This window comes from Carettochelys insculpta, chromosome 3, assembly GCF_033958435.1.
Source record: "Carettochelys insculpta isolate YL-2023 chromosome 3, ASM3395843v1, whole genome shotgun sequence".
NCBI lineage: Eukaryota > Metazoa > Chordata > Testudines > Carettochelyidae > Carettochelys > Carettochelys insculpta.
The window spans coordinates 121841415-121857767 of record NC_134139.1 but is presented as its reverse complement, the minus strand read 5'-3'; the positions used below and the strand labels follow the sequence as shown (position 1 = coordinate 121857767).

At 44.3% G+C, this 16353-nt stretch overlaps 1 long non-coding RNA gene across 1 annotated transcript; it reads left to right on the top strand.

Annotated features, from left to right (window-relative positions):
• Window positions 1-404: 404 nt before the first annotated feature.
• Window positions 405-14948, top strand: LOC142010459 (uncharacterized). The gene is made up of 3 exons (XR_012644805.1): window positions 405-483; window positions 10833-10910; window positions 14312-14948. It is a non-coding gene; the product is annotated as an uncharacterized LOC142010459 (long non-coding RNA).
• Window positions 14949-16353: the final 1405 nt, after the last annotated feature.

The window sequence follows — 16353 nt, the reverse complement described above, 5'->3', positions numbered from 1 at the left end:
GATGCCAAGAATGGGGGAGGGGAGGAATGCAAAAACCACAAGCTGGGGATTATTTTGAAGAGAAGCAGCTGACACTGTAGTTTACCCCCAACTGCTCCCTGCAAAAATAGATATAAATGCATGAAGGTTTCCAGTTTTAACTCACTAGAAGTTTGTAAACAATGTTTTAAAGAAGAGAGGTGGTAGATTCCACATATAGTAGTGAAACAGAACTGGCTTCTAGCCCTCCCATAAATAATAATTGACTATATTTGTTTACTTGGCTGAGCTGTATCTTCAATGTTTATGCTGCAAACAAACAAACAAAAACAAAACAAAACAAAACAAAAAAACAAAAAAACCCAGGGCAGGAGGGGACACTGTGTCTCAGAGCTTTGGTCAACTGACTCAGGCTTGCAGGGTTTGCAACGTGAGGCTAGAAACAGCTAGTCAGATGCATGCAGGCTCAGACTCAAGCCCAGGCTCTGGAACCCAGCAACAGAGGTAAGTCTCAAAGCTCAGGCTCCAGCCCAAGCCTAAACATCTTAACTGCTATTTTTAGCCCCACATTGTGGGCTGCACAAAACCGAGTCAGTTGATCCAGCTTCTGAGACTCAGTGCTGTGTTTTTTTTCCTATTCTTTTTTTACTTTACAGTGTAGACATACATACCCCATGGCACTAATCTGGCATCTAAGCAGTCTTTTACAGTACATTCTTTCTGCAGTTTATTGCATGTACCAAGAATTCAAGGAACTCTCACTTCAATTTCTGTACAATTTTATTTTATGTGCTCTATTACATGCCTTGTAAAAGCTTGATTTCAAAACAAAGAACTGCATTTTACAATCGGTAGTGGTAATTGTGAGAACACACATGTGTACTGTGATGTAATAAGCATGTAAAAGCTCAGTGGTAAAGCTGCAGCACATTCTGACAATGAAAACAACTTGTTTAAAAACAAACCAACAGCAACATCTCTTGGTAATGCTTGTATACACCTTCATAGACTTTTAAATGTAGTGTGCTGTTTTTAAAACCGTAAACTTCTAATTTGGATTATTTTAACTCTTAAAATTAAAAGCTAGCACATTTATTAATGAGAGTCAGCCAATGCACTGAGTGACAGTTTTGCTTTCTAAATCAAAGCTGGAAGGGACTAACACAGTAATAGGGTACAGATGCAAAAAGATCATTAAATTCTAAACAAAGGGAATTACAAACAATAAAATGCATTCACATGGGCAATTCAGATTAGTTCTCGGATAACATTACATGGCAAATACCTAGAGCATCATTTGTTGTTTATATTGTGAACATTCTGCTGCAATGGAATCACAAATGTTTGTATAGCCAGATGCACTTTTATGAGTATGAATAAAGCTTTTCAAATGATATATTTAGTCCGTATACATATGAAAATTAAACTTTGAGTTCATTAAGCTGTCACTAAAAGGAATGACTGAAAGCTAGCAGTTGCGCTATTTTGAAAAAGTTTTAGTTCATACCCACTAATGTCAGGGGGCTTGTACTGCAAAAAGAACTCCAACCAAGAGTCCCATTGTCTTTGGGTACAAAGATTTTCACAAAGTAATATTCAAGATATGCCTATACTTTTGGTGCACACACTTACCAAATGAGTTCACATAAATCAAAGGTTTGTATACGCATACACAGGGTCAGAAAAAATGTGTTAGTCCATGTGCATATCCAAAAGGCTGATTTGCAAACATATTTGTTAAGTATATATAGAAAATGGGATGTACAATCAATGCCTTATTTTTGTATGCAGGGCTTTACATTTTTATTAAAGTTTTATAGAATGTAACTGTTTGATTCGCAGAACTTTGCGGTGTTTACTCACTATTTTCAACATGGGGATCTGCACTCCAAATTTCTCTTTGGTTTTCTAACTCACCCCAAATCAAGACAAATACAGCCCAAGCCATCCTGTTGTGTCTGACTTTAAGTTAAAACCATGAGAAAACACTGAGTTTCCATCCCAAACCATCTAATCCAAACCTAACCTTGGCTAACCTAAAACTGGAGGTAAATTCACTAATACTTCATGAACCTTAGTAAAGCAGGTCTGAGTTTTGAATTTGTGATGAAACTCAGCATCATGGGAATTTCATTCAGTGTTCAAGTTTTGTTGTAAAAGAATCACACAGTTTCTTTTTTTTTTCTTTCTTCTGGCATCTTCAGATTATGTGGCAGATCTTGATGACAAAATGTTGAGCGGATTTTTTTCCCTGTATTCTCTATTTCAGGGTTTATTGTGTCTTTTATTCTTCCCTTTGGATAGCCTCAAATGCCATACTACAGACTGGCTGAAGGGGTTATATACAGATCTGTGTTTTAATCATTTATATTTTGATGACATTAAGCCTGGCCAAACCAGACTGTCTGTATGCAAAAAAATAAATGAGCAAAGATCAGCACGCAAGAAGATAACATTCAAAAATGAGTAAGAGAGCACTTTAACTTCCCTGGATACTCACTAAAGGACTTGAAAATTGTGATACTTGAACAGGTTAAGCGCTATTTGGAAAAGCTTAACAGAACAGGTTAAGGCATATTTAGAAAAGATACACATACACAAATCCATGGATCTGGGTTTAATGCATACGAGGTTAATGAGGGAATGGGCAAATATCATTGCAGAGCTTTTGGCCATTATCTTTGAAAAGTCATGGAGATTAAGAGAGGTCCCGGATGACTGCAAAAAGGCAAATGTTGTGTCCATCTTTAAAAAGGGAAAGAGAGACAATCCAGGGAACTATAGATCAGTCAGACTTACCTCAGTCCCCTGGAAAATCATGGGGGGATCCTCAAAGAATCTATTTTGAAGCACATGGAAAATGGGAACGTGACCAAAAGTAGTCAGCATGGATTGACCAAGGGCAAATCATACCTGACCAATCTTGTTCACTTCTATGATGAGGTAAATAGCTCTGTGGACATGGGGAAGTCAATGGATATGCTATACCTTGATTTTAGCAAAGCTTTTGATACCGTTTCCCACAACAGTCTTGCCCATAAGTTAAGGCAGTATGGATTAGATACATAGACTGTAAGGTGGATAGGAAGAGGGCTACATGGCTAGGCCCATTGGGTAACGATCAATGGCTCAATGTCTAGTTGGCTGTTGGTGTCAAGTGGAGTGCCCCAGGGATCAGTTCTGCGGCCGGTATTGTTCAACCTTTATTAATGACCTGAATGAGGAGATGGATTGCACCCTCAGCAAGTTTGTGGATGACACTAATCTAGGGAGACAGGTATATACATTGGAGGGTATGCATAGGGTCCAGAGTGACCTAGATAAATTGGAGGGTTGGGCCAAAGTAATCTGATGAAGTTCAACAAGGACAGGTACAGAGTCCCACACTTGGGACACAAGAAACCCAAGCATTGTTACAGGCTGGGGACTGAATGGCTAAGTATCAGTGCAGCAGAAAAGGACCTGGGGATTACAGTGGATAAGAGTCTGGATATGAGTCAACGGTGTGCCCTTATAGCCAAGAAAGCTAGGAGCATATTGAGGTGCATTAGGAGGAGCATTTCCAGCAGATCTAGAGAAGTTATTATTCCCCTCTATTCGGCACTGGTAAGGCCACATCTCAAGTACTGCATCCTGTTCTGGGCCCCCCAATATAGAAAGGATGTGGAAGGATTGGAGCGGGTCCAGCAGAGGGCAACAAAAATTATTAGGGGGATGGAGCACATGACCTATGAGGAGAGGCTGAGGGATCTGGGCTTATTTAGTTTTCAGAAGAGAAGAATGAGGGGCGATTTGATAGCAGCCTTCAACTTTCTGAAGGGGAGCTCTAAAGAGGATGAAGAGAAGCTGTTCTCAGTAGTGACAGATGGGAGAAGAAGGAGCAATGGTCTCAAGTTGCCATGGGGGAGGTCTAAGCTGAATATTAGGAAAAACTATTTCACCAGGAGAGTGGTGAATCGCTGGGATGCTTTAGCTAGACAGCTGGTGGAAGCTCCATCCCTAGAGGTTTTCAAGTCCTGGCTTGACAACATCCTGGCTGGGATGATTTAGTTAGGGTTGATCCTACTTTAGGCAGGGGGCTGAACACAATGACCTCCTGAAGTCCCTTCCAGACCTAGCATTCTATGATTCTATGAGTCTAAAAAAGTTCAAAAACAGACTTCAGTATATAACAGCAGAGCTAGAATTCGTATACAAACATGACACTATTAGATTGATTCTGAACAGAGACTGAGAGTAGCTTCAAAACATCATTTTTCTCTTTTGTTATTCTCATTTTCCTATCAACTGTTGAGAGTGGACCACATCCACCGGATTGCTTTGGCTTCGTTACCACTTGTCCTCCCCATAGTAAAGGAAAACTCGTATCTTTGCATGTGCAAGTACATCCCTGCCAAACCGAAGTTTCCACTTCATGAACCTGATGAAGTGGGCCCCAGCCCATGTAAGCTTATGCCCAAATAAATCTACTAATCTTTAAGGTATCACAGGACTTGTTTTTTTCCTAAACAGAGTAACACAGCTAAGCATATGAATTATGACCTGTGGACTTGTTACATCTCGTTCTACAATGAGAGGGGAAAAATGATGCAAAGCAGAGAGGAGGTTCCCAAGAATCCTTCCCTTCCATGATCTTATGAATAGTGAAATTAAAAATATGTAAAGCAACTCAATACGTTCACGATATGCAAAATGAAGTCACCAAATGATGCCTCCACAGATTGCGATTACAGGGCAGTTTCATGTTGCATCCATTGCTCTAATTTCACCAATCTGTACATCTCCCATAGAAGATAGCTTTATGTGTACTTCCATCATTTGTCTAAATATCCATATGAAGGCCAGGTTGCCTCACTTTGTTCTTTTTGTCTGGCACCATTGATCCTGAGGGACAAGGCGCTACCTATGTAATAGAAAAATTGGATGATATTTTCTTTTTCTTATTCCTATAGTCTCAACTACTTTTTGAATAGAGCACTTTTTTAATACTGAAAAATAAAGAGGAGATGTATGGAGACAGAAGAAAGGCAGATCATCCTGTCTCATGGTTGAGTAACTCACAAACAATAGGAAGTAACATGTTTCTAAATGATTATAACAGTAGATGTTTGTTACTGTTTCCATCATTTTGAATTTGTATAATGAGATGGTGATAGTATTTTTAGTGATTGCTCTTAAAAGTGTTATTTGACTGAGATGTGTTTTAGGTTTCAGATTAAAACCATGATGTTTTACTATTTAACATTTTTCGTCATACGTGGAAACACTGGAGAAAGTTTTCCAAATTGTAAGCAGGGATGTAGCCATCTGGGTCTCATTATCTTCAGTGAGAATTGCATGGCTAAAGCACCACTTTGAAATAATACATATATATATAACCCGTGGTGTGTTCAGTGAGCTGTTTCTGTCTGCAGAATCTTAGAAATGTAAGACTGGAAAGGATCTGAAAAAGTCAAGCCCTCTGCTCCGAACCATGGCCATCCCTTACGGGTGTTTATCCAACCTGTTCCTATAAACCTTCACTGATGTGCCTTCCACAACCTCCCTTAGAAATCTATTCAAGAGCTGAGTTACTTTTATAGTGAGAAAGAATTTCCTAATATCTAACCCAAATCTCACTTGCTGCAGGTTAAGACCATGATTTTCTCTGAACTAAACTGGACATAGAGAACAATTGGCCACTGTCCTCTTTATTACAGCCCTCAGTATATTTGTTTACAGTTTTGTTGTAGCCATGTCAGTCATAGGATATGAACAAGACAAGGTGGATTAGATAATATCCTTTGTTGGACTAACTTTGTTGGTGGAAGCAACAAGCTTTTCAGTTATATAGAGCTCATCTTCAAGACTGGAGAAGGAAGTAGAGCTAAATTATAAATTGGGACAGATTTTTGAGCAAAGGTGGTAACAAGTGGTGCAAGTGGAATCCACTTCTTACCTGTACCTGGGGGTGAGAGGTGAGAGGAGGGTAAGGGGGGAGTGGATCTGACCTTTTCACATGACCTTCCATGTAATTTCTCCCCATCCTACCCCCCAGCCTTGGGCCCTCACACTCTCCCATCCCCCTCCCCACATGATCTTACATTCTTACCAGTGGGCAGGAGGGGGCCTCTGTCCTCCTCCTGCTGTACAATCACAATCATAGTGGTCAAAGGAGCAGAATGTGGGGGGTGGCCCCAGGCCAGCAGATTCTCCACTTCATCTCCGCCGCTCCAGTCCTTCCACAAAGGGGCTCCTCCATATGTACAGCAGGCAGCCCTGCCCAAGAGTGGGAGCAGGGAGGGGGAACAGCTGGGGCCTTTACAGCTTCAATGAAGGACCTGCTGGCATGGTGGCCCCATATTCTGCTCCTTTCCTCACAGCAGTTCCCAGGTAGGGAAGGAAAGGAAGAGAACAATTCCCTCAGCACCTCTGGTAGCTGTACCACCCCCCAAACTTACCACCCTATCCCTGTCCTCTGGCAGGGCTACTGCTGGGAGCAAAAGGTAATGCAGCTTTGTTTTGGTAGGGGTTGGGACTGAGGCTGAACCACGGGGCTTTTCTGGGAACTTCAGTGGGGAAATGAGCAGCACACATGGCTACTGGATAGTCCCACACCAGAGCTCCTCCAGTGAAGCTGTAAAAGCCAAGACTTGCAGATTCTGTGTGAAACAGCTGGGAGTGGTACAGCTGAGCTGGAGGCCTTGTCCTTGTCCATGTGGCGCTTGTTTTTGATTTTCAGCTTGGCAGAGCTGGGTGTTGTTTACGGGATGGAAGAGGAGCTTCAGGAGAGATTTCTTTCAGAATGTGGTTCCCATCAAACTGTGGGATGGGTTCCAGAGTACGCTGGTAGATGACAACTAAGGGTGTGCTGTCAGTTGGTTTCTTTTCCCAATATTGAAGCATTTTCTCCAAGACAAGAGTATTTGAGTGAACCTTTACAAAATGCAATCAACATCTCTGGTGGAATGTCCTTGTTTATTAAAAAATGTTTTTAAGCGTGGTTAGGTGTATCCTGGGCTTTCTCTTTAGAGCAAAGTCTGAGGTATCTGAGTGCCTGGCTGCAGACAACAGATTGTGTGTGTGTGTGTGTGTGTGCGCACGCACGCATGCACACACGCACATGTGTCTTGGATGGTTACTGGATCTGTGTAAGTAAATGTGGTGATTGATGGGTTCCTTGTATATTGTTATATGAAGGGTTCAATTTCACAAGCTAATTGTGGTGTCCAGGAAGTTGAAGCAGTTGTGGGAGTATTCTAGAGTGACTTTAATGGATCTGTGGTGGTTGCTGAGGTTGTGGTGAAAATCGGTGAAGGAATGTAAGTGATCAATATACAGGATGAAAATTTTTGTAAGTATGTCATTGGTTTCACAGTGTATTTTTCCAGAAATTCTTCCTTAAAGTGGCCCATGAAGAGGCTGACAAAATGGGGAGCCATCCTAGCATCCACAACTGTTCCAATGGTTTGGACAAAGTTTGTGTTGCTAAATATGAAACTGTGGTGGTGAGGATCAAATTGATGTTTGGCAATACATTTTGACTGGATTTAGAAGCTTTGTGCATTATCCTATATGCACCTGAAGCTGGCAGCAATGCTGTAATGGTGAGGGAAGTTGGTGCAGAGGAAGGTGACATCCATGGCGACAAGGATGGAGTTAAAGGGGAGGATGTGGCTGAGTCGTTTCTGAAGAAAGTCTTTTGTGTTCTGGAGGAAGCATCTGCATCTGCATCTGCATCTTTTGTGTGGTGAGTGATTTCAAATGGTTTCTAGGAGTTCTGATACTCCTTCTTCATAAGGGTGCCATCACTAGATATGAGGGGTAGCAGAGGCAGCCGTGTTAGTCTGTGCTCCAACAAAACAAAGCAGCAGAAATGTAGCCCTTTAAAGGCTAACAAAATGATTTATTCAGTGACGAGCTTTCATGGTACAGACCCTCTTCATCATTTCTGGGTCCCTCTGTTCATATATCTTGGGAATCATGTAGAAAGTGCCTGGGTGGAGATGGGGGTGGGGGAAATCATGGGATATGAGGGTGTAGATTTTTACTTGAGGTAAGTAGGGAAGGGTTTGATGGTATCTTTACATTTTTCTGTGTGAATTGTGGCATGATGGTCTTCTCTGATTTCCTCATACAGTAACCTCTTTCATATCCAGCTTCCATGGGACTGGGAAATCATCAGATACTCAAATATTCTGGATAACAGAAAGGTATCTCCAGCAATGCATAACACTATAGAAAAACAAGATTAGCTATTAAGAAGCAAACAAAACAGTGCAAAATATTGTTCCCAGTCTTTTTCAACAAGCATCCACACACATTAGAAGACTGTTACCCGCTGCCAGCAGGACACAACCTCAGCTGGGTAGCTCTGGTCAGTGTGAGTAGGCCTGGGCAGCATAAGTACACTACTCATGCCAGGTGGGAGAGCAGAGGAGCCTGCCGGCTGCACTCAGATGCAGAACAGAGGCACGCAGGGCAGTGTTGAGTGGATCAGCCTCACCCCGCCCTGAGAGGCAGGGCATTGCTCTCGCACTCTGTGCTCAAATCCCAGCCCTGATGCCGCTTCTCCACGCTCCGGTGTCCGCTGAGCAGAGGAGAAGCGGCATCAGGGCTGGGGTTTGTGTACAGAGCATGAGAGCAATGCCCCACCCCCTTGGTGGTGGGGAGGCCCCGCTCCGCGCTGCCCTGCATCCCTCCGTGCTATGTGTGAGAGCAGCAGGCAGGCTCCTCTGCTCACTCAGGGCTCCTGACTGGTGCCCGCTGACCAGAGCTGCTCGGCTGTGAGTTATGCCTGTTATTCGAGTGTGCCAATTAATCAAATAGTGGTTAAACAGGAGTTTACTGTAATAGGTGACATTGGAGAGTTGTCTAGCCTCACTGATGTAGTCATAACAATTAAGCATTAAGATAGCACCTGCTTTGTCTGCTGGTTTTATCACTATTTGCTGTTGCCTCCAATATTCATCTCCCTTTTTGTTTAGACCCTCAGTTTCCTTCCTTAGACACAAAAAAGAGGGCTGTATAGCTCAAAAGTTTGTACCACTATTTGGTCTAACAAAATATGCTCTCAAAATCAGATCTTTTTAAGATGTCTTAAGCTGCATGCCCAAACATTGTGGCAACAAAAAACACATCACCCTTGAAAGTCAAACCTCTTAAATATTTGCATTATTTTTAATTTTTAAAATATATTTTCCTGATTTTTAAAGAGGAAAAACGTCTGATTAACCTCTAGGTTAAAATAACTGAGAATTGCCACTCAAATTTAACTTTTGTGGCCAAGCCAGAAATCCTTTACTGTACAAATATTTTAAAGTACCTGGAAGAAAAATCTTCATAGTATTAATTAATAATGATTTACATTAGTTCTAAAAAAATATTAACACAAGAAAATGCTATGTGTTATTTCTATTGTTCCATAGAAATTTTTGGTGGCATAAAATGTATGCACATGAATTTAGTCATAACCAGGACTGTAATTCATTACAGTTGTGTCTGTTTTTAAAAATGGAAAAAAGATTTGCAACAGCTGAGCTTTCAGTGGAAAAATTTAAACAGAGCACAGATGATTAGAGGAGAATGTAAGCCCACATTTGAGAGGCATTCCAAGGATATGTGGCTCTTCTCCACATGTTTTCTAAAATGTAGTTACAGTTCTAGTTGTTCATTTGGGTGGCAGTAGTATCATCAGGAGTGAAATAATCATAGCAGGTTGATTCTTTTCCATCCTTTAATATCTGCGTTACGGCTCCATTACAACGGTTCCAAAAAGAGATCACATTATCTTCAATGAATAATGAATGAACAATTGAAAGCACTTGGAATTTCTATTCCGTTTTCATTTTAGGATTTGTGTTCTGCTACATGGATCAGAGGAAGCATCTGTCCTAGCATTAGAATTAACTTGAACAAATTCTAGCATGTTATTTCTGAGCAATTATGGAAATGTTTCATAATTAGGTTATCGAGAGTCAACTCTACAGATTGTTTCTGGATGACATTCAAATCTTCACAAGAGTACTGAAGTCCCTTCTTAATTAACAAAATTATCATTGTTTAATATAATATACATCCATTTCAGATCTGAATAAATCATTGCATTCTGAGTAATGTTATGATTATACTATCCTGATTGTTATTTGAAAATCAAAGCCTAAAGCATCTTTTCCACTCCCATGTGATGTTACCAGAGCTGACAAGAGACTTCACTGAGCCATGGAAGGGAGCTGGCTCAGACCTCATCTCACATGGGAGGGGAAGAGCCTTGGGTGGAAGGGGCGAAACGAGGGGCTATCTTTTCCCTGCTAGCCCTTTCAGTGCCACCAGAGCTGCAGGGCATATGCAACCAGGGACTCAGGCAGTGATTTTCGGCGCCCAAGGTTCAGCCACAGCCTTTTAAATCACTGGTCCTGGGACATCTGCCCCATTTTCCCTACCCTGTTGGCAACACTGGGTGTTACTGACATGTTACAAGATAACTCACCTAATGGAAGCATATCATCTCCTGAACCTGTTGTGCAGAGGACTGACAGATACAAAAGGAAGGCTCCTGCCTTTACAGCCCTTCTCTCCCTCACAGATCTCCTGGAGATGCAGAGATTGAGAAGACAGGTCACTTTATGTCCCCTCCTTCCATCTCTTCCACAAAGTCACTTCAATTTATGGACCACGTATGGATATTCTATAAACTCAAATTAATGAAATTTTCTTTCCCCTCAGACCTCTTCCCATGAGTTTCTCCAGGTGAGTGTAGGCAGATCTAGGTCTAAAACACAAACTCCAAGTAGCCATCATACAACAAAACGCACATCAGGGTTTGAAGTTTGGCACTCTTGTTTATGTGAGATGGAATCAATTCTGTTTTTCAGGTACTATAAGAAAGCAAAGAGAGACACAGACAATAAATGTGTAATCGTCCTGCTCTAGAATGAGTGACGCTGATGAAGGTAAGCAGAGACATGAATGTGCCCTCCATATAAGAAAATTAGGCTAGGAAGAAATGTGAAGTAGGTCGTATGATGAATGTTCCTTAAAGAGAGATTGGAAATTATGCTTTGCTGTTGAACCACATGGCCAAATCCATCTGATCTGACAAGCTAACTGGCTTAGTTGATAGAAGCAGATATAATCATCAATAAAATGCTGACATTGATGTTCTCATAAGCAACTAGGGAAATATGGTTTAGATTAAATTAAATTGCTCTAAGGTTGGTGCTCAACTGATTGAAAGATGATGCTCAAAGAACATCTATCTGTGGTTCACTGTCAGACTGGGAGAACATGTTAAATGGAGTCCTGCAGGAGTCTGTCTTGGATCCAGTACTAATCAGTATTTTCATTAATGACTTGGACAATATAGTGGATAGTGTGTTTATAAAATAATGCCCCCCCCCACAATCATTTAAATAAAGTATGTACATTTTTCTTTTATTTTAAAGAAACTCCAACCCTTAATTAAGTTAAGGACTCAAGCAAAACCAGGTAAATCTGCTAGTCATTTAATATTTACATGCTGGCAGCCACCAGAGACGTAAAATTAAACCTAAAGTTTCCAGAAATAGCTGAGAGCACCCCTCAGAAAATTCTTTCCTCTGGTAGACTCAGCCAATTAGAAAATGGTTTTCACTAGGGTCTGAGGTGCTCAATGTGAGGATGTGGTATTTTCACAAATCAAAAATTAAAGAATCTCTACACATCCCTGGCATGAAACACAGGTGGAAGAGGAATTGTGAAGGGAAACACAAAGGTTTAGCTGCCATCATAAACTCAACGATTATCTTCTTACCTAATTTGTATTAAGCAATATCAACAGAGCCTCCTGGTTTAAAGATGAGCTTCTTCTTAGACCTAAAGAGTCACTCATTACTTTTTCCTACACACCTTTCTGCACACTGCTTGCAGCAAATTTGAGCAGAGCATGAACTTTCTTCCTTTGAGCCTGACCTCCTACATTATTCAAGGCAAAGAATTTATCTGAGTGATTCCTGATTCAAGCCCTGTTTTCCTTCTGCATTCTGCCAACCTTCTCTGAATTTCTCAGATGCTAGGAGGATTGATGTTCTCTCTCCAAAGACAAGAGTTCTCTGGTTTAACTTAAAAAGATGCATTGCTCACAACTGGAACTAATTCTTCACTGGAGTTTGTGGACTTGGGAAGATGTGTCCATGCATTTTCTAAAATGGAGAGAAGAGTGTTTCTTTTGGGATGTGTTTTTAAGATAGTTAATGACTCAAAGAATGGGGAAAGGGAGTATTTCATTAACGAATTACTGCATTTATTCTGACCCACAATCAATAGCAATTGAGGGTTATTACCATTTTATGGGGTTTTAGTGGTGTCTATGAAATGACACAGTTCCCCTTTGCTATAAAGCATTAAATACAATTGATGCCTTAGGAAATTTGACAAACACTTTGAGGGATGATGGTAGAGAAGTGAGAAGGAAGTTAATGTCTGATGTCTGGGTGGGTGCATCTGTTTTGTGAACAAACAGAGGACTCCAGCTTGCAGGACTAGCAACTCAGCAGTCTTCATAAGCATATTTTTCCAATGGTAAACTTGTAATATGCACATGTTGAGCAAAATTGTAATTTTGTATCATTCAGTGCTTTGGTCCCATGTTCATCCTTTGCAGATTTTTAGGCAAGTATTATTAAAGCAAGAGCTGAAACTTCTTTTGCTCGTGTTGGGGATGAGTTAATTGTCTCATGTGAAGGAGAATGTAATTTGTAATAAAACATTCAAAGGACTTTGAAAGTAACCAACCCCTCCCACCCTGATCCTGAAAAGTATTCCAAGATTTCAGGAAATGCATCTGCAAGGCCTTATTAAATAGCAAAGAAGAAATTTTAAACTTTAAAGAGAAACTTTTCAGTCTACAAAGATAAAATTTCTGGGAACTTTACTTCTACATAATAAAGTCACAAGCTGTGTCTACACGTGCACCTAATTTCGAAAATAGATGCCCTCTTTCAAAAGAATGCGGGGAACATCTATATGTACAGCATGTTCTTTTGAAAGGAAATTGGAGGAACACAGCACAAACTTTGAAATCCAGACCCCGACCCCATATTAGGAAAAGCACCTCCTTTTGAAATTCTCTTTCCAGAGAATGTATGTGTAGACACTCCACAGCCTGCTCCTTCAAAAGAGGAGTCCACCATGTTGCCAGCCAGCTGTAGCGTGGAATCGCTCTGGCCCACAGCAGCCGGGCTCCACGATCCCTGTGTCTGGATGCTCTTAAAGCTGCACAGACCCAGAAACCCTGTGGCAGGAAGCTGAGAGCATGCAAACAGCAAAGGCATGATCTGCTCTTAGCACACCCTCACAGCTGCCCCCAGAACATTGCTGCACTGCAATGGCCAGCAGCTGCCTGCTGCAGGAGCCCCAGAGCCCCACCTCAGAGCCTTCACAGGGCTCCCAGGAGCAGCAGGGAGAAAAGAAATAAAAGGTTTCCTCCTAGACAGAGCCCAAATTAAGAAACCTCCTTGGACTTTGGAAGGAGGAGGAGGTGTTGAGGAAGATGAAGGTGAACAGGTGCAACACTATGGCCTTCACCTGCCTTGCCCAGGGCCTCAACACCAGGGGAGACCCCAAGCGCACTCCAGTCCAAATCTAGAGCAAAGTTAAAGAGCTCTGACAGGGCTATGCTCAGGCCTGGGATGAGGCTGGTCACTCAGGGGCAGATCCTTCCACCTGCCCCTACTATTGGGAGCTCCACTTCATCCTGGGACCCTGGGACAGCTCCCCACCACCCATTGTCCCAGACACGGCTGCAGACCAGAGCAAGAATAAAGCCCAGGAAAAGCCGGGATCAGGGAACCAAAGCCCAGGGCTGACACCACCCTGGAATGGTTGAGCGAGGCAGGAGACCTCATGATCAACATGCCTTCCCGGTCGTCCAGTAAGGTGACTAGGAGCTGGGTGTCGGCAGAGTTCATTGGGGTACCCTTTGATAAGTACATGGTGGGGTGTGCACCCTGGCTAGTGGGAAGGGGGTGACACAGGTGCCAGCGGGCCACACACAGGCCTAGTGGTCTAGGCCCAGACACATCTCAGCTGGGTGTAGCCCTGGCACACCATGATACTCACTGGTGACAGCTGACACCCTGACCCACGGACAGCTCTGTGCACCACATGCACAAGGAGATGTGGGTGAGGCTAGACCACAGCTGGGGACAATCCCACTTGGGCAGAGAACCCCTGTGTGCCCCCAGTACTTCATGGACACTGTGCCTGTCTCATCCTTGGGGGGGCTGTTGTCCCCAGAGAGTTGGGTCTCATCCCTTGGGGCATGGCACTGAGGTTCCTAATCAGGGACTGTAACGCCATCCTTCTCTCCTTTCAGCTGCACCAGTCGAGGGCCGGCAGGGTCCTGTACCTTCCATGGTTCTGGAGAGCACTCCCCCCTGCCCCCCCGAGAAAATGGAGAGGGGCCAGGCACCACCATCAGTGCCACCGCAATGGGCCTGCAGCCAGAGATATCAGCAGCATTCACAGGAGCACACCACCAGCCTCTGCCATGCCAAGGTGGAGGAGTGAGGCCTCTGATTGGAGGAGGTTGACCTGGCCTGGAGGAGAGAGGCCTGGGACCACCTACTGTCCCGCCTCAGGGCATACACAGGACCCTCCGGGAGCATGTGGCCAACATGGCCCACCTCCCGGCCCACCATGCTGCACCCCCCACCGCACGCCCTGTCGAGCTCCCTACCGCCCCCCTACTTAGCCCCCTGCTGAAGCCCCCTCATGGCCCTACCTGCCACTGCTTCCTGCCCCATCCCAGCTCCTCCGTAGATCCCATACCCCGGGAGGGAGGGGATCCCGGAGCTGTTGGGGCTCTCACACTGCAACCCCTGCCTCTCAGTGACCCTCCCAGTTCAGGTCCCTCTCCACCCCCCCCAGTGTACAAAGTTTGCCCACCCCATCGCAAATAGTTTTTGTTTCTAAGGTTCACTCATTTCATATTTAACAATAAAGGTTTTATATCCCAAAGATGCCCATGTCCTGTGTTCTCATAGGGGGTGGATATGCGAGTGAGGTGGTGGTGGTGATGCATGTGATGAGGGGTGGATGTGTGGGGAGATGCTAAGGGGTGGCTGTAGTTGGGTTACTCAGTGTAGTCTGAGAACAAATCTCACCCAGAGGTTCTCCCTGATGCGGACCCCGTCGTGGTTAGCCTGGAGACTGGCAGCAGTGGCCGGCTGCTCATACCCGGGCCCAGACTCGGCCGCCCATCCCTGGATGAAGGTGTTCCCCTTACGCTTCACAATGTTGTGGAGGGCGCAGCAGGCACCCACCACCAGCATGATATTGCACACCCAGACGTCCAGGCGTGAGAGGAGGCACCCCCATTGCTCTTTCAGACTCACAAAGGCCCACTCCATGACATTGCAGGCCTGGCTGAGGTGGCCAATATAGGGCATTCTGGGTGGGGTTGAGGTAGTCAATATAGGGCATTCGCCACAGCAGTAGCGGGTAAGTGGCATTCGCCACCATGCATACTGGTATGGTTGTGCCACTGACTGGAAATACCTGCTGGGGAGGTAGGTCCTGGCCTCCCTACACTGACACAGGTCAGAATTCTAGAATACCCCAACTTCGTTTGTTTGGCCTGCCCAGTCCATGAACTGGCCTTTGTCATCCACCAGGGCCTGAAGGACTACCGAGTGGTAGCCCTTGCAGTTAATATAGTGGCCAGCGCTTTGTAGTGGGGCGTGGATGGGAATGTGTATCCCGTTTAGGGTACCAAAGCAGTTCAGGAACCCGAGCACTGAGAATCCCCAGATGGCAGCGTCCAGGTCCCCGACGTGGATGACTTGGTGGAGGAGCATCACATTTATCGCACGGACAATCTGCATGGGATGGAGGACATGTGCTCTCGTAAGGGTGTGGTGGGGCATTCCCAGCCCCTGCACCCCCACCACCTCCCAGCCAGCAGCCCCTGCAACTGTATCCCTCCCAGCTGCTCGCTGCCGAGGGTCCCCAAGCCCAGAAGTCCACTCCCTCATCCCTGTGGTAGGGATGTGACCTGGGCTGGGCTTACATCCATGAGGACAGCTCTGATGGTGTCCTTGCCCACCCCGAACTGATGGCCCACTGAGCAATAGTTGTCTGGGGTGTTCAGTTTCCAGATAACAATAGCAACCCATGTCTCAAGGGGTAGACTGGGTTGCATGGTGGTGTCCTGTTGCCTCAGTGCAGGGGGGAGCCAGTGTCAGAGCTCCTGGAAGGTCTCCCTGCTCATGCAGAAGTTCCTCAGCTACCTGGCATTGTCCCATTTCCCCAGGACCCCTCCTTCTCACCAGTCTGGGGTGGCTCCACAGGCACCAGGGCATGCAGGGGTGGGATCCAGGCTGGGAGGGTTCCATGTCCCTGGAGGGGTGCTGCTCA